Raw genomic sequence first — 25,929 nt, 5'->3', positions numbered from 1 at the left:
GTGACTGCCGTTATGCCATCACCTTAATAGACTATTTCAGTAAATGCCCTGAGGTAGCGTTTACATCGCAAATCTCTTCCACTACAGTAATTAAGTTCCTCTCCTCAGTTTTTAGCCGGGAAGGTAACCCAAAAGAACTGATTTCAGATAATGGTAGTCAATTTACTTCCCTGGAGTTTGAAACTTTTCTAGCACAGAGGAACATTTTACACAGAAAGTCATCCCTATACTACCCTCAAGCCAATGGGGAAATCGAACGGTTTAACAGAAGTTTGAAAGAGAGTTTGCAAATGGTTAAACTGGAAGGGCGATTGTGTATAACCTTCACTACTGATTTCTTACAAGCATACCGGGCTAAACAACATGCCACAACGCAAAGATCACCCTCAGAGTTACTGCATGGGAAACAGATGAATACTAAACTGAACATTGCGGGATTGTTAAAGGCACGACCTGAGGCCCCAACCAAGGATGATGTGAGAAAAACAGTTGAACAGAACCAAGCAAAGTATAAGCCTTTCACAGATAAGCAGTGGGGTGCTAAGGAACCAAAGTTTGGTTCCTTCGTTAGAATACGAAAACCTGGAATTTTATGCAAAGGGGACCATAAATTCACAGCTCCTCTTAAAATCATAGAGAAGAAGGGACTTTACACCTATTGACTTTCTGATGGGCGGGTATGGAATGCTTCTTCTCTGGCACCTGCCTATGCACCAAGAGGAGATTATGCCGACACCCAGTCTGCACTGGATGACTTCACCGTAGTATCAACACAACAAGACTTTGCACTGGAATCGGGGCTTGAGAGATGGCCTGTCAGACCCAGACCACCACCTGTCTGGACTAGAGACTATGTTATGTAGTATCTACAGGGTTTTCAGTGTAATAATTCTGTTAACAGTATAGTGCCTTGTTTTCTACTTGTTCCTGTGGTTAGAACAACAATGTTTATTGTAATTGGAAGAGTTTCTTAAGAGAGGAGGGAATGTGGTGTTTAGATGTTGCTTGTAATTATTAGAATTGGGAACACTGGCTGTTGGGAGTCTGAAAGGACAGGAGACAGGAAGGAGGGGGGAGGAGTTGAAGAGGCTGAGGGAGAGCTACTGAGGGTGCAGCAGCAGCTTGAAAAAGAGGTTTCCACTTTAAAAAACACAGTCCTGTTGAAGTTTGTTAGTACCTTGCCTGGCTACTACAACACCAAGGTGCCACCCCCTTCCTCCACCAACGCCACCTCCCCACCCCTGCCCCCGCCCTGGGCCGCCTGAGTGCCTCCAGTCCCGCAGCACTGGGTGGTTGGGTGGCACGGCGCCCAGGCCCCCCAGCCCCGCAGCACTGGGTGGTGCGAGCACCAGCTCCAGCCGCCCGGAGTCCCTGGCTGCAGACCGGCCCCCCCCGGCCCCAGCCCGAGCCCCACCACAGGGGAAGAGCGCAGAGCGCCGATGGGAAGCAGAAGGGGTCTGGGAGCAGAGTGTGGGCAGGGCCACGCAGGGCTGTTTGGGGAGGCTCAGCGTCCCCCGGCTTGTGATACCCGCTGCCCATGATTGCATGGAAGTTGGAAGAGCAAGGGGGGACATTAGTCCTTTTGCAAAACAAAAGTTCTTTTGCGCAGCCAGAGAATTCCCAGCAATGGGACTCTGGGAAGACCACTAGGGCTTTTGACACTGCTAAGATATGTCCACACAACATGCAGGAGAAGAGAGTGTTCAGTCTTGTTTGAAAGAAGAAGACACCATTCAGCCCAACTGTTGGACTGGCTGGGGCACTGTCCTCTATTGTCCAAGTGAAGCTGGCCAATCCTGAGCCATGTTTCAAGTCTGAGCCACCAAAAGAAGTTATAAAAACAGCAAAGGGGCCACAGGGCAATATAATAAAGCACATGAATAAAATGTGAAAACAAATTAGATATTAAAAGAAATGTGGAATCTGAATCCTTTATCTATGGTTTATTAGCTTCAAATTAATTAAATTCAATGTCATTATTTTTACATTCATTTAATGTATTGTTTAGTTGTGTTTCACTTTAATTACTTAATTTTAGGGCTGTCAAGCGATTAAAAAAATTAATGGTGGTTAATCATCAATTAATCGCACTGTTAATAATAGAATACCATTTATTTAAATATTTTCGGGTGTTTTCTACATTTTCAAATATATTTAAGTGTTTCATATGCAATATTAAGTAGTGTATATTTTAAAACAAACTATTAAATGCTCGTTGGATTAAAAACCTGGACTATTGGATGTCGTCAAGGACCAAAGATAAGAGTCCCTGTCTTAAGCAATGACCTAATACGCTGTGACCCTATGCCACATATTCTTTATAGAGATATGCTTATGATATGAATATGGCATAACTAAGATATGTTTTATGCAAGATGGGTCATGTGAGGTGCCATTGGAAAGGTTATGATTTAGTGAATGTGATTGTCCAATTTGTATGTATGTGTGTATCTGAAGGTAGGAATATTGACTATGTAATAATTACAATTGTGTTTTCACTTGAGGAATGCCCACCACACAGTATGCAATCAGCCTGAATGGGCCATTAGGAAGGACAATAAGACTTTAAAGATACTAATTTCCCTCCTTCCTGAGAAGTTTCCTGGGACACTGCTTTGACACGGCAAGGTAAAGTGATCATGTCATCTGGTACAGGATATCTTGAAATGCTGGTACTTTTCCAGGGAAGGGGGTGGGCTAAACTAGGAGACAAAGCATTCCTGTCATATGCAAATCCTATTTAAGGCTGGGGAGTGAGTTAATCTGGGCTCTTCGCCACTGCCTCCCTGCCCAAGAAGGAAGACTGCTAAACATACCTGAAGAAATAAAGGAACTAACCTGGGGGAGGCAGGCAAGAGAGGTCGGCCTGTAAAAGGAATCCCTGGAGATTTAAGCTGCAAGCAGTGCAGTTTCCCTTCAAGAAACCCGGCAACCAGCTTGAAACATTAAGGGTGAGAAATTATTATTTGTAGCCAGTATTCCTTAGTGTACTAAGCTTCATTTGCGTGTTTTGTTTTATTTGCTCAGTAATCTGCCTTGATCTGTTTGCTATTCCTAATAATCACTTAAAATTTACCTTTTGTAGTTAATACACTTGTTTTTTTTAATTCTAAACCCAGTTTGTGCAATTCATAACGGGGGGCAGGGGGAAGCTGTGTATATCTTCCTCCACATTGAGGGAGGGGGGCTCAATAGGGCTGTATAGAGATCACTATACAAAGTAAGACAATTTAATTTTGGGTTTACACTCCAGAGGGTGTGTGCACCAGAGTGCTGGGCAGTTCCCCAAGCTGAGCCTTCCCATACAGAGCTGATTGCAGACTTTGTGTGATTCTACAGCTGGGTGTGTCCCTAGCTGGGTGTGTGCTGGAGGGGGCTTAAGAGCCACACTGGGTCAGACCAAAGGTCCATCTAGCCCAGGATCCTGTTGTTGGGATATATCTATATTTATAGATATATCTTCCAACATTCCCCCCTTTGATACATGATTAATGCCATTAATTATTGTATCACTTTATAATTTTGCAGGCAATTCAATTTCATATATCACTTGCTCCAAAACTTCTTGTGGCTTGCTTATTCAGCAGTATGAACATAGCATAATAAAGGTTAACACAATCATTAATGCAAATAATATGACAATAGGATGTAGTGTTCAATTTAGCAGAGCTGCGACACTGGGAGACCATCCTTTAAAAACATCATACCAGTGAGATATTTCCAGTTCTTCTTCTTTCCCAGTTTTAATATTTGACCATTGTGGATCTAAGTGTTTATTCTCCCCCCCGCTGAGCAGGCTTCGATACATCTTTTGCACGTTGCTTGATTTTTTCGCTTTCATCCATCAGTTTTTCCCACTGTTCCCAACGTATCCCCATGTCAAAGGGCCAGTCCACATCTTTTCATTCCCAAACAATTTCCTTTTTTTAAAAATAGAGGACCTCGGTAAGTAATTCCATTCATAATGACCTCTGTTACATTACGTTTACCTGACTCAATTGGGCCTTTTTCTGTCATACTTCCCCAAAATACATGTTTTTCAGTGGTTACCACCCAGATACACCCATTGCCTAAATCAAACACTCTTGTGCCATTAAAGGCTAAATATTGCATGGTACATTGTCCGCTTGAATGGTTCAAATGACATCCCTCTAGGGACCAAGTTAGTTGTGGGCACACCCATTTGCTTCGTCCCCACTCTCCATAATGTTTCATTCATTCTACTAATTTATAATCCCCTTCTTCTTGAATCAAGGGTGTCCCACTTATTTCTATTTGCCAGAACTCTCCATGAATAACTTTTGGCAACCCCCAGGACATTGCTGCCTTTCGTTGCTTCCCTGTGTTGTGTAACATCATTCCGCCTTTCCACTCTCCCCTCAGAGTAGTTTGATCCCAATTAAACTCCATATATTTCTTCCATCCTGTAATTCGTTGATTCCATATATGAGGGTTTTTGAACCATTCCAAAGGCCATTGCCCATTACTTAACAGGTTAACAGGGTAAGGCTGGTAGGCAGGACCCCATCCATCACGACTCTGGATGGCCGCCAACCACTGGCAACTTATCATCCCAATCTTTGCCAGTTTCTTGCACTGCTTTGCGTAAAGCTTGTTTAATAGTTTGATGAATCCATTCCACTCTCCCTGACTATTGAGGATGATAGGGAATATGTAGTTGTTGTTTTATTCCTAAGGCTTTTAATAAACTTTTAATTACTCCTCCTACAAAATGTGGCCCATTATCTGAATCAATTACTTTTGGAGTTCCACATCTACTGAACACTACTTCCCACAACTTTTTGGCAGTGGTCTCCGCAGTATGTTTTCTGGTGGGAATTGCCTCCACCCTCCCAGAAAAGGAGTCTACTATCACTAATGAATACTGATTCCCACTTTGGGTCTTAGGCAATTTATCAATATAATCAACCTGTATTCTACTCCATGGCCCCACAATTCTTTGGTGCAACAAGGGTCCTGAATTCGGTGGTCTGTTCCCAGCTGCTGCACACCTTATGCAATTTTTAACAAAGTTTTCTTTGTCCTCTTGCACCTTAGGCCATATTCCAATTTGTTTTACTTTAAAGAGAGTATTCTCTATTCCTTGGTGGGCCACAGAGTGACACAGGTTAATAATCTCTTCTCTTTGAAGTTTCAGAGTAACAGCCGTGTTAGTCTGTATTCGCAAAAAGAAAAGGAGGACTTGTGGCACCTTAGAGACTAACCAATTTATTTGAGCATGAGCTTTCATGAGCTACATCCGATGAAGTGAGCTGTAGCTCACGAAAGCTTATGCTCAAATAAATTGGTTAGTCTCTAAGGTGCCACAAGTCCTCCTTTTCTTCTTTGAAGTTTGTCAGGTACCCACTTTACCTCTCTTGTTTACTTATTCACTGCATAGCCACCTTGTATATTCCAGTTTCCCCATCTTTCCTCAGGTTTAACCTCCTGTTTTATGGCTTGAGCTCTAGTAACTACCATAACTCCCTTTGCTGCTAATTTTGTTAAAGAATCCGCTTTAACATTCCAATATTTATCATTCCCTTCTCGCTTTTGATGACCTTTAATATGTCTTACTCTTAATTTTCCTGGGTGTTTTTTCAACCAATCATAGATAGATTTCCAATCCCCCTTTTGGACAAATTTTTTTCCCTCAGCTGTTTCCCAATTATTCTTTTTCCAAATCCCAATCCGGTATAACAGTCCTTGTACCACAAAGTCTGAATCCATATAGACATAAAGACAGCCTGCTACATTATTCTTCTGTTTAAGCAGATCACTAAGAGCTCTGACCTCTGCTCCCTGAGCTGAAGTCATACTCCTAGAACCAGAAATAGTTTCCCCATCAATTTGTACAGCCGCATATCCCATATATTTCGTAGAGTTCTCACGGTATGAATGACCACTTGTAAACCAAACCTCTTTTTCTCTGAGGCTTAACACTTCATCTGCTGGGCACAGGTGCTGACTCCGTGGGTGCTCCGGGGCTGGAGCACCCACGGGGAAAAATTGGTGGGTGCTCTGTACCCACGGGCAGCCAAGCTCCCCGCCCCGCCCCCCCCCAGCTCACTTCCACCTCCACCTCCTCCCCTGAGCATGCCACGTCCTCGCTTCTCCTCCCAGGCTTGCTGCCACGAAACAGCTGTTTCACAGCTTAACAAACTGTGGGAGGGATGGGGGAGGAGCGGGAACACGGCACACTCAAGGGAAGAGGCGGGGAAGAAGCGCGGCTAGGGCGGAGATTTGGGGAAGGGGTCCAATAGGAGCAGGGAGGGGGTGGAGTTGGGGCGGAGCCTTTGGGGAAGGGGTTGGAATGGGGGTGGGGCAGAAGTGGAGTCGGGGCACGGGGCACGAGCATCCACCAGTGCCAGGAGAAGTTGGCACCTATGCTACCGGGGTTGCTTCTTCAACTAACTTCAATTCGGTTTCTGGAAGTGGGCATTCATGCTCCACTCCTTCCATCAGGAGGGCATATGGTAACATGCTTGCTTGCTTGTTATTCTCATAAGTAACATCTCTGCTAGTTAACATCAAGGTCCATTGGGCCATCCTGGTATTTGTTACGCCTTCCCCTGCAGTTTTCCTGGTAAAATATACTTCAGGGGAGAGCGAGGTGTTTGTATGATAATGGCGGCTGGGCCAGCAGTCAAAGCAAAAGTTTCAGTGGCCCACACAGCAGCTAAACATTCTCCTTCACAGATCCCAAACTGCTGCTCCATAGGGGCTAATCTTCTAGACTCGTATGCTACCGGGATTAATTTCCTGTCCATTTCCTGCATCAGTATCGCTGCTAGACTCTGTTAGGTTGCTGCCAACTTAATCACAAACAGCTTGTTTATCTCTGGGAATGTCAATCCTGGAGCTTGCATCAAGTTTTGTTTTAAATTACAAAAAGCTTTTTCTTGTTCAGGCCCCCACTCCCATTCTACTTTCTTTTTTAGTAAACGCCACAAGGATCCAGTTATAATGACAAAATTCCAGGTGTGTTTCCTTAAATAGTTAAACCCTCCTAACATCACCCTCAACGCATGAGAATCCTCTGGCCTTGGTAAATTCATTAATGATTTCACCTTTTGTTGACCTACCTGAATTCCTTGCTCCCCTGGGGTCATAGAATCATAGAATCTCAGGGTTGGAAGAGAACTCAGGAGGTTCCAGCCCCCAAATAGTTCTCACTCCTCTGCACTGATTGGGCTTTCTCTTTATTAGCCTTGAAACCCGTTTCCTGGATGAGTCTCTAGACTTTTTTAGTCCGCTCAGTCACCTCCTCTTCAGCGTCCCCCAACACTAATATGTCATCTACCTACGAGGTGACATTCTCCCGATCCTCTTTGGACAATTGATCCAGCATTCACCCCACTTGCTGGTGTGCAATAGCCGGAGAGCGATGTTGTCCCTGGTGAATTCTTTTAAATAAGTTCTGTTGTCCCTTAAATGTAAATGCAAAGCGGGCCCAAGAATCGGGATGCAATGGGATGGTGAAAAAACAATTTGCCAAATCTCTGACAGAGAACCATTCAGGGGCCCCCCTGTGTTCTTGCCATTACTTGAGGTAGATCTGCTACTACTGAGGCCATGGGGGGGGGGTCGCTTTATTAATTTGTCTAAAATCCACTGTCAATCTCCAATCTCCTGAGGCTTTTAATACGGGCCAAATTGGGCTCTTGTATGCGGAATTCCCCTTTTCAATCACTCCCTGTTCTAGTGATTCAATTATTTTCTCAATTCCCACCTCTGCTTGCACAGGATATTTATATTGTCTCTGTGGTGGCACTTCATCCCCCATGATTTTAACACACGCTTTGATTTTACCACATTCTGCTTTATTCTTAATCCATACATCGGGAAACTCCTTTACCCACATCCTGATGATCCAGTATAATCTCCTCCACTGCTTCTACAGCACATATTCTTGGAATGTGCCCTGATGTCAGGACGCTCGCCATCCAGCCAGCCACACGCCACAGAACTCCATTCGTTAACTAAAACTAATCCAAAACTAACCCATTCCTCTTCAAAACAGGAGTCCCCAATATTACTGGCTCAGCCGCCTGATCTATCTGAAGCATTTGTTCTTTACAACAAAAATCCCTCACTCTCTCGCTGGGTATAGCTACTTTGCCTGAATGACACATTTTTCCTGTCACTCCTTCCCCAATAAAGGAGGCTGCTGTAATAATCTCTGACACATATCGAGTCAAATCACAACAAGAACAAATCATGTCAAACCAGCCTGAGAGCTTTCTTTGACAGGGCAACAAGCCTTGTGGATAGGTGGGAAGCGGTAGATGTGGTATATCTTGACTTTAGTGAGGCTTTTGATACTGTCTCGCAAGACCTTCTCAAACACAAACTAGGGAAATTCAACCTAGATGGAGCTACTATAAGGTGGGTGCATAACTGGTTGGAAAATCCTTCCCAGAGAGGAGTTATCAGTGGTTCACAGTCATGCTGGAAGGGCATAACGAGTGGGGTCCCACAGGGATTGGTTCTGGGTCTGGGTCTGTTCCAGATCTTCATCAATGATTTCGATAATGGCATAGAGAGTACACTTATAAAGTTAGTGGACGATACCAAGCTGGGAGGGGTTGCAAGTGCTTTGGAAGATAGGATTAAAATTCAAAATGATCTGGGGCAAATTGGAGAAATGATTTGAAGTAAATAGGATGAAATTCTATAAGGACAAATGCAAAGTAGTTCACTTAGGACGGGGCAATCAGTTGCACTCATACAAAATGGGAAATGACTGCCTAGGAAGGAGTGTTGTCAGACGCTACCGGTGTGGTGCTTTGCTCTGTTTAATGATACAGCTAAGGGTAGCCTAGAATTCCTCCTTACCTGTAAGGGGTTAAGAAGCTCAAATAACCTGGTTGTCACCTGAACAAAAGGACCAATGGGGAAAGAAGATACTTTCAAATCTTCAGGGTGGGGGAGGGGGGGGAAGCTTTATTTGTGCTCTGTGTTGTGTGTTCTCTGGGGAAGCAGAGAAGCATCAGGTCAGAAAACTCCTTCTAAAATAATCCTAAAATGAGTCTCAATACTGCAAAAAGAGTAAATAAATAAGGCAAGGCATGTTAGATTATCTTTTGTTTTTAGCTTGTGAATTTTTCCTATGCTTAGAGGGAGGTTTATCCCTGTTTTTTATAACTTTAAAATTTTGCCTAGAGGGGAATCCTCTGTGTTTTGAATCTGATTACCCTGTAAAGTTACCTTCCACCCTGATTTTACAGAGGTGCTTCTTTTACTTTTTTTTTCTTTATAATAAAGTTCTGTTTTTTAAGAATCTGGTTTACCTATTTGGTTGGTAGACTATTCTCAAGCCTCCCCAGGAAAGAGGGTGAAGGGGTTGGGGGGATATTTTAGGGAACAGGAACTCCAAATGGTCCTTTTCCTGAATCTTTGTCTAACTCACTTGGTGGTGGCAGCAGTACCCATCCAAGGACATGAAAGGATTTGTGCCTTGGGGAAGTTTTTAACCTAAGCTGGTAGAAATAAGCTTAGGGGGTCTTTCATGCGGGTCCCCCCATCTGTACCCTAGAGTTCAGAGTGGGGAGGGAACCTTGACAAATGTTGATAGCAGGCAGCTACATACGTGTGTTTGAATAACAAATAAAAAAACCCATAAAAAACAAAACAAAACTATGATTAATAAAAGAGAATTATTTTTGTTTGCAATTGCATTATTTGTTGAGGCAGAAATATATGTACATATATTTGTAACTGAAATCTTTTGAACTTTGCACAAAAAAATTGGTGTTAATAATACTATGATTATACCCCAACCATGATCTTAAAATAGTGTGATACCACATCTACATATATTTTTAAAGGGTATAAAATTAACTTTTGTTGCAACAAAATAAAAATAATAAAAAATAGTTATGTGACACACATACACATAACATACAACTGTGATGGAGCAGGGGCTGGGGCGGATTGACCTAGGGATGTCGCAGGGGAGTTTTACTGGGACTGTCTGCATTGCGGATGGGGTAGCAGGGGCTGACTTCACTTGAGGGACGATACCTGAGCCTGTCACCTGAGCCAGGAGGGAGGTGGGGCCAGGTGACACCTTCTGCCCGGGAAATTGGACAAAGGCTGGAGGAGGAGCCGGGGGGTGGCTGGGGGAGACGGCTGGAGGGGGTTTCAGTTTGGAGCAGTCTGGGGAAACAGAGGGAGCCCCAAGGCTGGGGTCTAAGCTCCCTGCCCCCAGAGGGACCTGACTGAGGGTCCTGTTTGCACCTACAAGCTCTGTCTGGACTGTGTTCCTGTTGTCTAATAAACCTTCTGTTCTACTGGCTGGCTGAGAGTCACAGGGAATCGCAGGAAGAGGGGGGTGCAGGGTCCTGACTCCCTCACACTCCATGACAACAACATACATGACACACAGGACTAACTTACAATGAAAAACAAATGGCTCCAGAATTCTATTTATAACTATATATAATAAGGCAAACAAAAATACAAAATAAACAAAAGGGTTAAACATTTAAATAGGGAAGTTATTACCTTGTTATTTAAAACTTTTAATAAAAAATGATAACATTCATATAATTATTTGCAAAATTTGTTGTATTAATTTAGTAACTCAAGGCATTTTGCATTACTTTATATTTAACATTATTTTAAAACGTTGCTCTATGGAAATAAGAAAAGCTCATGTTTTAAATATTAGTGAGTGGTTAGAACTAGAAACAGAGTGTGCATTTTTGTTGCTTGGCAACCATATCTTCAAGAAAGTTAGGAATAATTTTAGTTGTTGTATTCCTGAAGGTTAAAATAATTAATTTACTGGATTTTTATAAAGTAAAGTTTTTATCTTGTTTTCTTTTTGTTTCTTGTTTTGTTCTGTTTTTAATTGATTTATTTTTTGGAGGTTTCTATAAAAACGATAACTTTTAACTTTTAAAACAAAGGGAGAGCCAAAGTGAGGTGGGGGGGGAGAAGAGCAACCTAGGAAGGTAGCGAGACCTGAGCCAGGAGAGATCAACTCTGAAGGTACAGGCAGCAGCTGCATCCGAGAGTGCTAAAGGAGTTGGCGGCTGTGATTGCAGAGCCATTGGCCATTATCTTTGAAAACTCATGGCGATCCAGGGAAGTCCCGGACAACTGGAAAAAGGCTAATGTAGTGCCCATCTTTAAAAATGAGAAGGAGGAGGATCCTGGGAACTACAGGCCAGTCAGCCTCACCTCAGTCCTGGAAAAATCATGGAGCATGTCCTCAAGGAATCAATTCTGAAGCACTTCAAGGAGAGGAAAGTGATCAGGAACAGTCAGCATGGATTCACCAAGGGCAAGTCATGCCTGACTAATCTAATTGCCTTCTATGACGAGATAACTGGCTCTGTGGATGAAGGGAAAGCAGTGGACATGTTGTTCCCTGACTTTAGCAAAGCTTTTGACACGGTCTCCCACAGTATTCTTGCCAGCAAGTGAAAGAAGTATGGGCTGGATGAATGGACTATAAGGTGGATAGAAAGTTGGCTAGATTGTCGGGCTCAACGGGTAGTGATCAATGGCTCCATGTCTAGTTGGCAGCCGGTATCAAGTGCAGTGCCCCAGGGGTCGGTCCTGGGGCCGGTTTTGTTCAATATCTTCATTAATGATCTGGAGGATGGTATGGATTGCACCCTCAACAAGTTTGCAGATGACACTAAACTGGGAGGTGAGGTAGATACGCTGGATGGTAGGGATAGGATACAGAGGGACCTAGACAAATTGGAGGATTGGGCCAAAAGAAATCTGATGAGGTTCAACAAGGACAAGTGCAGAGTCCTGCACTTAGGATGGAAGAATCCCATGCACTGCTACAGACTAGGGACCGAATGGCTCGGCAGCAGTTCTGCGGAAAAGGACCTAGGGGTGACAGTGGACGAGAAGCTGGATATGAGTCAGCAGTGTGCCCTTGTTGCCAAGAAGGCCAATGGCATTTTGGGATGTATAAGTAGGGGCATTGCCCGCAGATCGAGGGATGTGATCGTTCCCCTCTATTCGACATTGGTGAGGCCTCATCTGGAGTACTGTGTCCAGTTTTGGGCCCCACACTACAAGAAGGATGTGGAAAAATTGGAAAGAGTCCAGTGGAGGACAACAAAAATGATTAGGGGACTGGGACACATGACTTATGAGGAGAGGCTGAGGGAACTGGGGATGTTTAGTCTGCGGAAGAGAAGAATGAGGGGGGATTTGATAGCTGCTTTCAAACTACCTGAAAGGGGGTTCCAAAGAGGATGGCTCTAGACTGTTCTCAGTGGTAGCAGATGACAGAACGAGGAGTAATGGTCTCAAGTTGCAGTGGGGGAGATTTAGGTTGGATATTCGGAAAAACTTTTTCACCAGGAGGGTGGTAAAACACTGGAGTGGGTTACCTAGGGAGGTCGTGGAATCTCCTTCCTTAGAAGTTTTTGAGGTCAGGCTTGACAAAGCCCTGGCTGGGATGATTTAATTGGGGATTGGTCCTGCTTTGAGCAGGGGGCTGGACTAGATGACCTCCTGAGGTCCCTTCCAACCCTGATATTCTATGATTCTATGACTAGTCTCTCCCCTGGAAATGGGTCCTGAAGCGTGGGGGACGGTAACTAGAGTAAGGTGGGATTCAAATGGGAGGCCTAGGACAACTCTCATTGTGGGAGATAATGGCCCCAAAGATGCCCTATTGGATAGCGGGGCTGGTGTGAATATTGTAAATAGAACCGTAGGACTGGCAGGGACTCGAGAGGTTGTCTAGTCAATCCCCTGCACTCGTGGCAGGACTAAGTATTCTCTAGCCCATCCCTGACAGGGGTTTGTCCAACCTGCTCTTAAACATCCCCAAGGACGGATACTCCACAACCTCCCTGGGCAATTTATTCCAGAGTTTATCCACCCTGACAGTTAGGAAGTTTTTCCTAATGTCCAACCTAAACCTCCCTTGCTGCAAATTTAAGCCCATTGCTTCTTGTCCTAGCCTCACAGGTTAAGGAAAACAATTTTTCTCCCTCCTCCTTTAACAACCTTTTATATACTTGAAAACTATGTCATGTCCCCCTCAGTCTTCTCTTCTGCAGCCTAAAGAATCCCCATTTTTTCAATCTTTCCTCATAGGTCATGTTTTCTAGACCTTTCATCATTTTTGTCGCTCTTCTCTGGACTTTCTCCAATTTGTCCACATCTTTTCTGAAATGTGGCGCCCAGAACTGGACACAATCCTCCAGTTGAGGCCTAATCAGCGTGGAGTAGAGCTGAAGAATTACTTCTCCTGTCATGCTTACAACACTCCTGCTAATACAGCCCAGTATGATGTTCGCTTTTTTTGCAATAGCGTTACACTGGTGACTCATTTAGCTTGTGATCCACTATGACCCCCAGATCCCTTTCCGCAGTACTTCTTGTAGTAAGATGAGGCCCTGAAACATAAACCCTTGGTATCAGAGCCCCGGGATGAGGCCTGAGGCCTGAGCTAAAGTAATGGTCAAGACTTTGCTGACATAAAGCAAAGTTAAGCTGTGAGCCAGAGGCAGGCCCGGCTCACAGAAGCTGGCAAAGAAAGGGCTGATGCTGCAGAAAGATACACACCTGAAAGGTCCTGGACACTAGATATCAGAACATCCTGGTATGAACACATTCCCCAGAGATAACAAGGAACAGGCGACCCCTCCTAAAGACAGGGTCAGAAGGACAATATGATGGATGGGGTTGTTTTGTTCAAACCAACATGTACAAGGTGAGAGGCGGCACCTTGTTACGTAGAGGGGTTGTACCTTACTGCGTAGGGGGTTGTACCTTGTTACGTAGAGGGGCTGCACCCCAGTATGGCAGGAGTGATGGGTGGCATGTTTGCACCTGTGTATAAGATGCATCCCTGGGGCGGTGTCTCTGTCCGGCCTAGGGGGCAGTGGAGTGTCCCGCCACTGACTGAGCCGGTCCATTCTCAGGGAGCACATATGTTACTAGCAGAACTGTAGACATCTGATCCGGGGAGCTAGAGACTGTGTTTCGTTTGACAATAAACCGGGCCAGGCGCCTTCGTACCTTATCAGAGTCTGTGGTCATTGGGGGTTCTCTCGGGGTCTGCTGTGCCAGCCTTCTGCGCAGAGCCGGGGCAGCACACAGAGGGAACACACACGCAGCCGACTGTTATCAACATTGGACAGAGCAGAGCACCGCACCGGTGGCGTCTGACAACATTGGTGACCCCAACCGCTGATCTGGTAAGTAAGCGAGCTGTCTGCTGTAGGAATCACGCTCTAACACGACAGAAAACCACGAGCTAGGGAACCCCCTTAACCTCTCCCTGCAAATCCCCACAACGTTTAAAAAATATAATGGGGAAGAAACACGTAATGAAATTCGTAAGGCTAGGGCAGAGATTGTAGCCTTAAAATGTAAAATATTGCAAACTATAACCATGGCTGTTAAATGGTTAAAACAACGTGCCACAAAATTGGTGGAGCAAGTAACAGTAACAAAGAAAGCTAAAAAAATCAAAAGAAGCTACACAGCCCTGGAATGCTCCCACCTCCCTCGCAGGGCGGCAAGCAGCCCAGAGACAACCGGCACAGGAACCGAATAAAACCTTGGAAACAGCTACAAGAAACCACCAAAAAATACATGTCTCGTCCCCTGTTCTAAGTATTGGTGGTAAAGAGCAGGCTTCAGGTAGCTCCCCTGTGCCTGCGGAATGGGGACAGAAGTGGAAAAAGGTGACCCTAACAAAATTAAAAGATGAAACAGGGTCCACTAGTGCAACCACTACCTTATGGTAAAATCCAGGTTCTGGTGAAACCTAACCCGTGACCGAGACTGGTGCCTGTCAGAACGGGACTAGTGAGTGCACAGATGAAAAAAGCAGCACACAACACTTTCACTGAATTGGTGAATCAAATAAAGGAAAAAATGAAACAGTTCACAAAGCACATTAGAAAACAGACACTGCGACTCAATCGCAGGGGAGTGAATGAAAAAGAATTTAAAAGTAAAAATCCGAAATTCAGTAGGTTAATGTCTAGAATTGATGCATTAACACATGGAGTTGCCCAAAAACAGTCAATTGCAGCCAAAAAGGGCACTCCCGCCATCCGTCTGGCATGTACACAAACGCAACGGACACTGGGGAACAAATTCGGATTTTACAAGAGCATGTAACTACCCCCACTCCCCTCTCAGAGCCAGGATAAAAACCAGGGGCGCGGTTCTCAACTGTGCAGGTTCCCGACTGCTTTGACCACGGAACCACACGCCACACTCATACCTAAAAGTAGACCCTTCTTTCTCAAATATTTGTACATACCAGTTAAGTTATTTCCTTTAGATGCTTTCTCAGTTTGCTAAACTTGCTGCTGCTGCCTGTACCTTCAGAGTTGATCTCTCCTGGCTCAGGTCTCGCTACCTTCCTAGGTTGCTCCAGTCAGCTGGTGCAGAAGCGGATTGAAACGATCGGTTGCAACTGGTAATGGCAGTTAACAGTCCTGCAATTTCACATTTGAGTTCCTCCAGAACTCTTGGGTGAATCCCATCTGGTCCTGGTGACTTATTACTGTTTAGATTAGCAATTCGTTCCACAATCTCCTTTAATGACACCTCAATCGGGGACAGTTCCTCAGATTTGTCACCTAAAAGGAATGGTTCAGGTTTGGGAATCTCCCTCACACCCTCAGCCATGCAAAGATTCATTTACTTTCTCTGCAATTGTTTAATCTTCCCTGAGTGCTCCTTTAGCATCTCGATCGTCCAGTGGCCCCACTGGTTGTTTAGCAGGCTTCCTGCTTCTAATTTTCTTAAAATTTTCTGCTGTTACTCTTTGAGTCTTTGGCTAACTGTTCTTCGAATTCTTTTTCAGCCTTCCCAATTCTGTTTTTACACTTCACTTGCCAGAGTTTGTGCGCCTTTCTATTTTCCTCACTAGGATTTAACTTCCACTTTTTTACAGATGACTTTTTGCCTCTAACCACTTCCTTTATTTTGTTTTTTAGCCACGGTGGCACGTTTTTGTTTCTCTTACTGTGGTTTTTAATTTGGGGTATACATTTAAGATGAGCCTCCATTATGTTGTCTTTGAAAAGTTTCCATGCAGCTTGCAGGGATTTCACTTTGGGTGCTCTACCTTTTAATTTCTGTTTAACTAACCTCCCCATTTTTGCATAGTTCCCCTTTCTGAAATTAAATCCTACAATGTTGGGCCACTGTGGTGTTCCCCTCACCACAGGGATGTTAAATTTAATTATATTATGCTCACTATTACCAAGCGGGTCAGCTATATTCACCCCTTGGACCTGATCCTGTGCTCCACTGAGGACTGACTCAAGAATGGCCTCTCCTCTGGTGGGTTCCAGGACTGGCTGCTCCAAGAAGCAGTCATCTAAGGTGCGAAGAAACTTTATCTCTGCACCCTGTCCTGAGGTGACATGTACCCAGTCAACGTGGGGATAGTTGAAATCCCCCATTATTATTATGGAGCTTTTTATTTTTATAGCCTCTTTAATCTCCCTGAGCATTTCACAGTCACTCTCACCATCCTGGTCAGGTGGTCGGTAATATATCCCTACTGCTATATTCTGATTATTCGAGCATGGAATTTCTATCCATAGAGGTTTTATGGTACAGTTTGATTCATTTACTATTTTTACTTCATTTGATTCTACGCTTTCTTTCACATATAGTGCCACTCCCCCACCAGCACGACCTGTTCTGTCCTTCTGAGACATTCTGTACCCTGGCGATACTGTGTCCCATTGATTATCCTCGATCCACCAATCTGATTCCATGTCGCTCTTAAGAAAAGCCAACCCCGGGGATCTCTGCAAGCGGGACCCCGTCAGAGATTCAAAGTCATGAGACAGACTCCCAAAATCCTAAGATCCAGAAACCCTCCAGTCCGGTCTTTTCATCCAGTTTTCGCCTTTTCACTCCTCTGTCAGCCGGGGGGAGAAGTTCAGTTGAAATGCCAACTGCTAATGCCCACCGCCATGCCCCTCTCTCCCCCCGGCCTGCTGGCTCCTCCACTTACCCTCTCCCAGCCCGGAGCCCAGGGAACTGCTGGCCGTCTCCCAGCACTGGCCAGCTTTCCCCTCCCGCTTAGTCCTGTGATAAGAGTCAGGCTGGGACCCGCCGACCTCCCGACGCAGCACCATGGCCCTGGCCACGGCCCTCAGGGCACCGGGTGGGCGAGTCGCACACACGGCACAGAACGGTAACGTGCCTTGACGGCTCCCCTCAGCGCCAGCCCCACAGAACAGCTGCCGTGGGGCTGGGCTGGCCTTTGGCAAGAAGCAATGTTCCCTGACATCCGCTGCCCCCGGCCTGAGACTGGGCAGCACCTCCCCCTTTCTGCCCAGCCCCACTGGTCTGGGCCCCCCGTCCCTCCCCTCCCCTCCATCCTGCCCCCACTACTCTGGGCCCCTCCCGTCCCTCCCCCTGCCCTGCCCCACTGCCCAGGCCCCCCACTGCTCTGGGCCCCCTACCCATCCCGCTCTGGACCCCCTGTCCGTCCCCATCCCCCATACTGCCCCCACTGCTCCAGATCTCCCTCCACTCCCCTCCTCTCCTCCCATCCTGCCATCACTGTTTCAAGGACCAAAGGTCCACCTAGCCAGCGTCCTGTCTGCCGACAGCGGCCAATGCCAGGGGCCCCAGAGGGAATGAACAGAACAGGGAATCGTCAAGTGATCCATCCCATCGCCCATTCCCAGCTTCTGGAAAACAGAGGCTAGGGACACCATCCCTGTCCATCCTAGCTAACAGCCATTGATGGACGTATCCTCCAGGAACTTATCTAGTTCCTTCTTGAACCCTATGAGTGTCTTGGCCTTCACAACATCCTCTGGCAAACAATTCCACAGGTTTACTGTGTGTTGTGTGAAAAAATACTTCCTTTTGTTTGTGTTAAACCTGCTGCCTGTTACTTTTACTGGGTGACCCCTCACTCTTGTGTTATGTGAAAGGGTAAATCACACTTCCTTATTTACTTTCTCCACACCTGTCATGATTTTATAGACCTCTATCATATCCCCCCTTAGTCGTCACTTTTCCATGCTGAAAAGTCCCACTCTTATTAATCTCTCCTCATATGGCAGCTGTTCCAGACCCCGAATCATTTTTGTTGCCCTTTTCTGAAACTTTTCCAATTCCAATAGATCTTTTTTGAAATGGGGTGGCTACATCTGCACGCAGTATTCAAGGTGTGGACGTACCATGGATTTATACAGAGGCAATAGGATATTTTCTGTCTTACTCTCTATCCCTTTCTTAATGATTCCCAACTTTCTGTTCGTTTTTTGGCTGCGGCTGCACAGTGAGTGGATGTTTTCAGAGAACTAGCCACAATGACTCCAAGATCTTTCTTGAGTGGTAACAGCTAATTTAGACCCCGTCATTGTATATGTATAGTTGGGATTATGTTTTCCAGTGTGCATTACTTTGCATTTATCAACATTGAATTTCATCTGCCATTTGGTTGCCCAGTCACCCAGTTTTGTGAGATCCTTTTGTAGCCCTTCATAGTTTGCTTTGGACTTAACTATCTTGAGTAGTTTTGTATCATCTGCAAATTTTGCCACCTCAGTGTTTACCCCTTTTTCCAGATCATTTATGAATATGCTGAATAGGACTGATCCCAGTACAGACCCCTGGGGGACACCACTATTTACCTCTCTCCATTCTGAAAACTGACCATTTATTTCCACCCTTTGTCTCCTGTCTTTTAACCAGCTGCTGATCCATGAGAGGACCTTCCCCCTTATCCCATGACTGCTTACTTTGCTTAAGAGCCTTTGATGAGGGACATTGTCAAAGGCTTTCTCAAAGGCCAAGTACACTATATCCACTGGATCACCCTCGTCCACATGCTTGTTGACCTCCTCAAAGAATTCTAGTAGATTGGTGAGGCAGGATTTCCCTTTACAGAAGCCATGTTGACTCTTCCCCAACAAATCATGTTCATCTGTGTGTCTGATAATTCTGCTCTTTACTATAGTTTCAACCAATTTGTCCGGTACTGAAGTCAGGCTTACCAGCCTGTAATTGCTGGGATCGGTTCTGGAGACTTTTTTAAAAATTTGACATCTGCCACGGAGTCGCAGGCTCGGTGCTCTGGAGCTGCTCTGAATGAAGGCAGGCAGGACTCTGGGGCAGCATCTCCCCTCTGGGCACACTTTCATCAGGGCAAGAAGCCTCCTCGGCTTCAGAGCTTCCTGGGTCTGACCTCAGAGCGTTCAGCTCCCTGTTCGCTCCATGAACTCCCTACAGTGAGTCCCCCCGGATGGGACACCTGGGGAAGCCTTCCACTCCCCCAAAGGGCCCTGCTCCCTACTCTGCAGTCAGCAGTGACTCTTAGCCAGCGTGTAACACAGAAGTTTTATTAGTCACCAGGAGCAAAGTGTAGAACAGAGCTTGTTAGCACAGAAAGCAGGAACATTCAGCAAAGTCCCTCCTGGGATGGGGGATCCTGAGCCCCGAACCCTGGGCTCTCCCCTCTTCAGTCCCCCAGCCGATGACTGCCCAGCCTCCGACACACCCATTGCCCCTTCTCCATCCATTGTCTCTTTCCCGGGGAATCAGGTCATCTGGCCTCCACCTCTCTCCTTGTTCCAACTTGTTGCAGCTGGCTGGCTCCTGGTAGAGGGTCCTGGGCCATCAGTTGCCAGGTTACAGAGTGTCCGGTCATTATCTATGCGCAGGCAGCCAGCCACACCTGCCCACTAGGGTCTCTGCAAAAATCACACACCCTTGTCCCACCAACTAGGCATTTGTGTAATACACAGGGGAAAGTGAGGCAAGGACAGTATTCATGCAAAACATAAAGGAAAAACCTCCCACTTTGTCACAACGTCACATTAGCTATTCTCCACTCGTCTGGTACGAGGCTGATTTAAACAAGAGGTTACATACCACAGTATGTAAAAGCATCTAAAAGCATGAATTAGACACAAATCCCTTATCGTAAATTAAAGAGCATTTAAAATGACAGTAGCGTACAGTTTAAATGATTCTAAGTGATGTGCTCTTCCCCGGGGAATCAGTCTGTGACAGATCATTGACACCAATTCTCAGAAATACTTTGTTTTAAGTAGGAAAATCACATTTCACACACACATCCCCCCCCCCCCCCCCACACACACACACTCTATGCTTCTGCCCTAGTTCAGGGGAACAAGCTTACACCATCTGTTGATTCCGGTGCTTTGGCTACTGTCACTGCTGCTTGTTTCTGCGACTCTTGCAGCCTGGCTAGCTCCTGCTCAGCATCGTCTCTCGCTGGGCTACCCTTGCAGCGTCGCTTCTTGCTTTTCCAGCAGCTCGTCTTGCTGGCTCCTGACTGTTTAACTGCTTGTTGATTGTCTGCCTTTTATACTGTCCTATTGGAACTTTCTTTTATAATGCTATTTTTAACCTCTACCGAGCATGCTCACGAAGACACTTGCCTTCATCTTGGTTAGCTGTGCAAGCCGTCCTGAGTTGGCTCCAGCCAGTTGGGCTGAGGCTGCTTGGCCTCTGGGTCACCCCTTCCTGCACAGACTCTGCATTAGCTCATGCGGGACTTGCTCTCTTGTGCTGGTTTCTTCCTTCAGAATGATTATTGCTTCTCCCCTGCGGCTCGTGCTCCAGGCCTTTCACTACGGGCCATGCCTCATCGTGTGTCATTTGTACTACGGAGCGTGCTCAGCCCAGAGAGCTCCCCTGCTACGTCCCATGGTACGGGACGCACCATTTCTCCATAGTGAAGTGACTCCTGATTAGTCAAAAGGGAAACTGGAGACACTAAATGGAGTCGGGAACTTCTCCCCTCTCCACCATTCCTGTCCTGCCTTCCCCTGCTCCATCCTGTCCTGCCCCTACACACCGGATTCCTCTGCAGCCCCTAAATCTGGTGCCTACTCTCCCAGCCCCCTTTCCCAGGGTCTCTGCTGCTCCTCACAGCCCCGTGCCCTCTCCAGCCCCCAATCCATGGAGTGGCACCATTTTGCCCGTGATGGTGGCTTCAGCCTTACTGCACACGGTGGGAGGAGGCAGCTATCTTTGTTAAGGGCACCTCCCTTCCCCTTGCCAAGGGAGCACAGGGAAATGGCATCCACCTTGCCGGTGTCAGCCCCATGGACAGCAATGGGAGAGGGCGGCCATTCTGGATAAGGAAAAAGTCACCAGTTGTTTTCATGAGACTGGTAAAAAATCCCAAAATTGCAAGAACCGCAATGTTTGTTGTGGGGACAGTTTGACCATGTGCTTGATTGGTGGTTTGAAAAAAGTGTGACTTGGGAGCGCTTTGTTCCAGGTGAGCCTTGCGTGGGCCTGACTGCATAAAAAAGCCAGTCAGCTGTGAACCAGCAGAGCAGCGACCAGCAGAGCGGCTAACAGAGGGAGTTTCCCTGGGGAGAGCCCACTGAGGCTTACATCTGGCCGGCTTCTCAGTACAACTCCTGAGGCAGCTCGTAGAAGAAAGGTAATATGGATGGGGGGTTTTCAGCTGTTGTGACCTGCACTGGATGTGCCATGTTTGTCTTTCTTCCACAGGACAGAAGCGACTTTGTCTGTATGAAGTGCAAGCTGGTCTCCATATTGGAAGAGAAGGTTCAAGGTCTGGAGCAACCCTGCGTCGCAGAAGAGAAACTGAAGATTTTCTGGACAGATGTCAGGATATGCTTCTACGGGCACAATGTTCTGAAGATTCAGAGCAGGCTGTGCAGAGGGGACAGGAGGATGGTGAAGAAGTTTGGCAGCATGTGACCTCCAGAAGAAGAAAGGGGAGTGTCCATGTACCAGCAGGGCAGATATAGGTAAGCAACCGTTTTTATGTTCTCTCCACAGGTACGAATGCGGAGAGTGGCCCAGATGATACATCTGAGGGAAGGGAGCAGAAGGAGACTCCACCGATTGGAAGGCATGAGATCCACTGTCCTAGGGATGGGGGTTCCACGACCACCGCTCCCAAGAGAAGGAGGCGGGTGGTGGTGGTCGGGGACTCTCTCCTCAGAGGGACTGAGTCATCTATCTGCCGCCCCGACCGGGAAAACCGAGAAGTCTGCTCCTTGCCAGGAGCTAGGATTCACGATGTGACGGAGAGACTGCTGAGACTCATCAAGCCCTCGGATCGCTACCCCTTCCTGCTTCTCCACGAGGGCACCAATGATACTGCCAAGAATGACCTTGAGTGGATCACTGCAGACTACGTGGCTCTGGGAAGGAGGATAAAGGAGTTTGAGGCACAAGTGGTGTTCTCGTCCATCCTCCCCGTGGAAGAAAAAGGCCAGGGCAGGGACCGTCGAATCGTGGAAGTCAACGAATGGCTACGCAGGTGGTGTCGGAGAGAAGGCTTTGGATTCTTTGACCATGGGATGGTGTTACATGAAGGAGTGCTAGGCAGAGACGGGCTCCACCTAACGAAGAGGGGGAAGAGCATCTTTGTGAGCAGGCTGGCTAACCTAGTGAGGGGGGCTTTAAACTAGGTTCACTGGGGGAAGGAGACCAAAGCCCTGAGGTAGGTGGGGAAGTGGGATACCGGGAGGAAGCACAGGCAGGAACGTCTGTGAGGGGAGGGCTCCTACTGAAGCACTTACATGAGAGGAAAGTGATCAGGAACAGTCAGCATGGATTCACCAAGGGAAGGTCATGCCTGACTAATCTAATCGCCTTCTATGATGAGATTACTGGTTCTGTGGATGAAGGGAAAGCAGTGGATGTATTGTATCTTGACTTTAGCAAAGCTTTTGACACGGTCTCCCACAGTATTCTTGTCAGCAAGTTAAAGAAGTACGGGCTGGATGAACGCACTATAAGGTGGGTAGAAAGTTGGCTAGATTGTCGGGCTCAACGGGTAGTGATCAATGGCTCCATGTCTAGTTGGCAGCCGGTGTCAAGTGGAGTGCCCCAGGAGTCGGTCCTGGGGCCGGCTTTGTTCAATATCTTCATAAATGATCTGGAGGATGGTGTGGATTGCACTCTCAGCAAATTTGCGGATGATACTAAACTGGGAGGAGTGGTAGATACACTGGAGGGCAGGGGATACAGAGGGACCTAGACAAATTAGAGGATTGGGCCAAAAGAAATCTGATGAGGTTCAATAAGGATAAGTGCAGGGTCCTGCACCTAGGACGGAAGAACCCAATGCACAGCTACAGACTAGGGACCGAATGGCTAGGCAGCAGTTCTGCGGAAAAGGACCTAGGGGTGACAGTGGATGAGAAGCTGGATATGAGTCAGCAGTGTGCCCTTGTTGCCAAGAAGGCCAATGGCATTTTGGGATGTATAAGTAGGGGCATAGCGAGCAGATCGAGGGACGTGATCGTCCCCCTCTATTTGACATTGGTGAGGCCTCATCTGGAGTACTGTGTCCAGTTTTGGGCCCCACACTACAAGAAGGATGTGGATAAATTGGAAAGAGTCCAGCGAAGGGCAACAAAAATGATTAGGGGTCTGGAACACATGACTTATGAGGAGAGGCTGAGGGAACTGGGATTGTTTAGTCTGCAGAAGAGAAGAATGAGGGGGGATTTGATAGCTGCTTTCAACTACCTGAGAGGTGGTTCCAGAGAGGATGGTTCTAGACTGTTCTCAGTGGTAGCAGATGACAGAACGAGGAGTAATGGTCTCAAGTTGCAGTGGGGGAGGTTTAGATTGGATATTAGGAAAAACTTTTTCACTAGGAGGGTGGTGAAACACTGGAATGCGTTACCTAGGGAGGTGGTGGAATCTCCTTCCTTAGAAGTTTTTAAGGTCAGGCTTGACAAAGCCCTGGCTGGGATGATTTAATTGGGGATTGGTCCTGCTTTTGAGCAGGGGGTTGGACTAGATGACCTCCTGAGGTCCCTTCCAACCCTGATATTCTATGATTCTATGATTCATACTGAGAATATGATCAGCGATCAGCGGGTTATCTCAAGTGCCTATATACAAATGCACAAAGCCTGGGAAACAAGCAGGGAGAACTGGAAGTCCTGGCACAGTCAGGGAATTATGATGTGATTGGAATAACAGAGACTTGGTGGGATAACTCACATGACTGGAGCACTGTCATGGATGGATATAAACTGTTCAGGAAGGACAGGCAGGGCAGAAAAGAGGGGTGGGAGGGGAGTAGCACTGTATGTAAGGGAGCAGTATGACTGCTCAGAGCTCCAGTATGAAACTGCAGAAAAACCTGAGAGTCTCTGGATTAAGTTTAGAAGCGTGAGCAACAAGGGTGATGTCGTGGTGGGAGTCTGCTATAGACCACCGGACCAGGGGGATGAGGTGGACGAGGCTTTCTTCCGGCTACTAGCAGAAGTTACTAGATCACAGGCCCTGGTTCTCATGGGAGACTTCAATCACCCGGATATCTGCTGGGAGAGCAATACAGCGGTGCACAGACAATCCAGGATGTTTTTGGAAAATGAAGGGGACAATTTCCTGGTGCAAGTGCTGGAGGAACCAACTAGGGGCAGAGTTCTTCTTGACCTGCTGCTCACAAACCGGGAAGAATTAGTAGGGGAAGCAAAAGCGGATGGGAAGGTGGGAGGCAGTGACCATGAGATGGTCGAGTTCAGGATTCTGACACAGGGAAGAAAGGAGAGCAGCAGAATACGGACCCTGGACTTCGGAAAAGCAGACTTTGACTCCCTCCGGGAACTGATGGGCAGGATCCCCTGGGAGAATAACATGAGGGGGAAAGGAGTCCAGGAGAGCTGGCTGTATTTTAAAGAATCCTTACTGAGGTTACAGGGACAAACCATCCCGATGTGTGGAAAGAATAGTAAATATGGCAGGCGACCAGCTTGGCTTAACAGTGAAATCCTTGCTGATCTTAAACACAAAAAAGCAGCTTACAAGAAGTGGAAGATTGGACAAATGACCAGGGAAGAGTATAAAAATATTGCTCGGTCATGCAGGAGTGAAATCAGGAAGGCCAAATCACACCTGGAGTTGCAGCTAGCAAGAGATGTTAAGAGTAACAAGAAGGGTTTCTTCAGGTATGTTGGCAATAAGAAGAAAGTCAAGGAAAGTGTGGGCCCCTTACTGAATGAGGGAGGCAACCTAGTGACAGAGGACATGGAAAAAGCTAATGTTCTCAATGCTTTTTTTGCCTCTGTCTTCATGAACAAGGTCAGCTCCCAGACTACTGCACTGGGCAGCACAGCATGGGGAGGAGGTGACCAGTGGTTCGGGACTATTTAGAAAAGCTGGACGTGCACAAGTCCATGGGGCCGGATGCGTTGCATCCGAGAGTGCTAAAGGAGTTGGCAGATGTGATTGCAGAGCCATTGGCCATTGTCTTTGAAAACTCATGGCGATCCGGGGAAGTCCCGGATGACTGGAAAAAGGCTAATGTAGTGCCCATCTTTAAAAAAGGGAGGAAGGAGGATCCTGGGAACTACAGGCCAGTCAGCCTCACCTCAGTCCCTGGAAAAATCATGGAGCAGGTCCTCAAGGAATCAATTCTAAAGCACTTCAAGGAGAGGAAAGTGATCAGGAACAGTCAGCATGGATTCACCAAGGGCAAGTCATGCCTGACTAATCTAATTGCCTTCTATGACGAGATAACTGGCTCTGTGGATGAGGGGAAAGCAGTGGATGTGTTGTTCCTTGACTTTAGCAAAGCTTTTGACACGATCTCCCACAGTATTCTTGCCAGCAAGTTAAAGAAGTATGGGCTGGATGAATGGACTATAAGGTGGGTAGAAAGCTGGCTAGATTGTCGGGCTCAACGGGTAGTGATCAATGGCTCCATGTCTAGTTGGCAGTCGGTATCAAGTGGAGTGCCCCAAGGGTCAGTCCTGGGGCCGGTTTTGTTCAATATCTTCATTAATGATCTGGAGGATGGTATGGATTGCACCCTCAGCAAGTTTGCAGATGACACTAAACTGGGAGGAGTGGTAGATACGCTGGAGGGTAGAGATAGGATACAGAGGGACCTAGACAAATTAGAGGATTGGGCCAAAAGAAATCTGATGAGGTTCAACAAGGACAAGTTCAGAGTCCTGCACT

At 46.6% G+C, this 25,929-nt stretch overlaps 1 protein-coding gene and 1 long non-coding RNA gene across 6 annotated transcripts in view; one reads left to right on the top strand and one right to left on the bottom strand.

Moving 5' to 3' along the window:
- LOC125630883 (sphingomyelin phosphodiesterase 5) overlaps nt 1-20,279 on the bottom strand; it is a 32,789-nt gene extending 12,510 nt beyond the window's left edge. For 2 of the 5 annotated variants that reach the window (XM_075124846.1, XM_075124849.1), the window contains exon 1: nt 20,135-20,279. The gene's annotated coding sequence lies outside the window, so the exon portion shown is untranslated. Of the gene's footprint in view, nt 1-15,268; nt 15,816-20,134 lie in introns of those variants that run through there. The other 3 variants (XM_048837095.2, XM_075124848.1, XM_075124850.1) reach the window with 2 other exon arrangements.
- LOC142070902 (uncharacterized) lies at nt 2,736-23,073 on the top strand. The gene is made up of 3 exons (XR_012666818.1): nt 2,736-2,951; nt 21,245-21,412; nt 21,484-23,073. It is a non-coding gene; the product is annotated as an uncharacterized LOC142070902 (long non-coding RNA).
- Nucleotides 23,074-25,929: the final 2,856 nt, after the last annotated feature.

The sequence above is a fragment of the Caretta caretta genome, chromosome 2 (assembly GCF_965140235.1).
Source record: "Caretta caretta isolate rCarCar2 chromosome 2, rCarCar1.hap1, whole genome shotgun sequence".
In the NCBI taxonomy this organism is placed as follows: domain Eukaryota; kingdom Metazoa; phylum Chordata; order Testudines; family Cheloniidae; genus Caretta; species Caretta caretta.
This window is presented reverse-complemented; position numbering and strand designations above follow the sequence as displayed.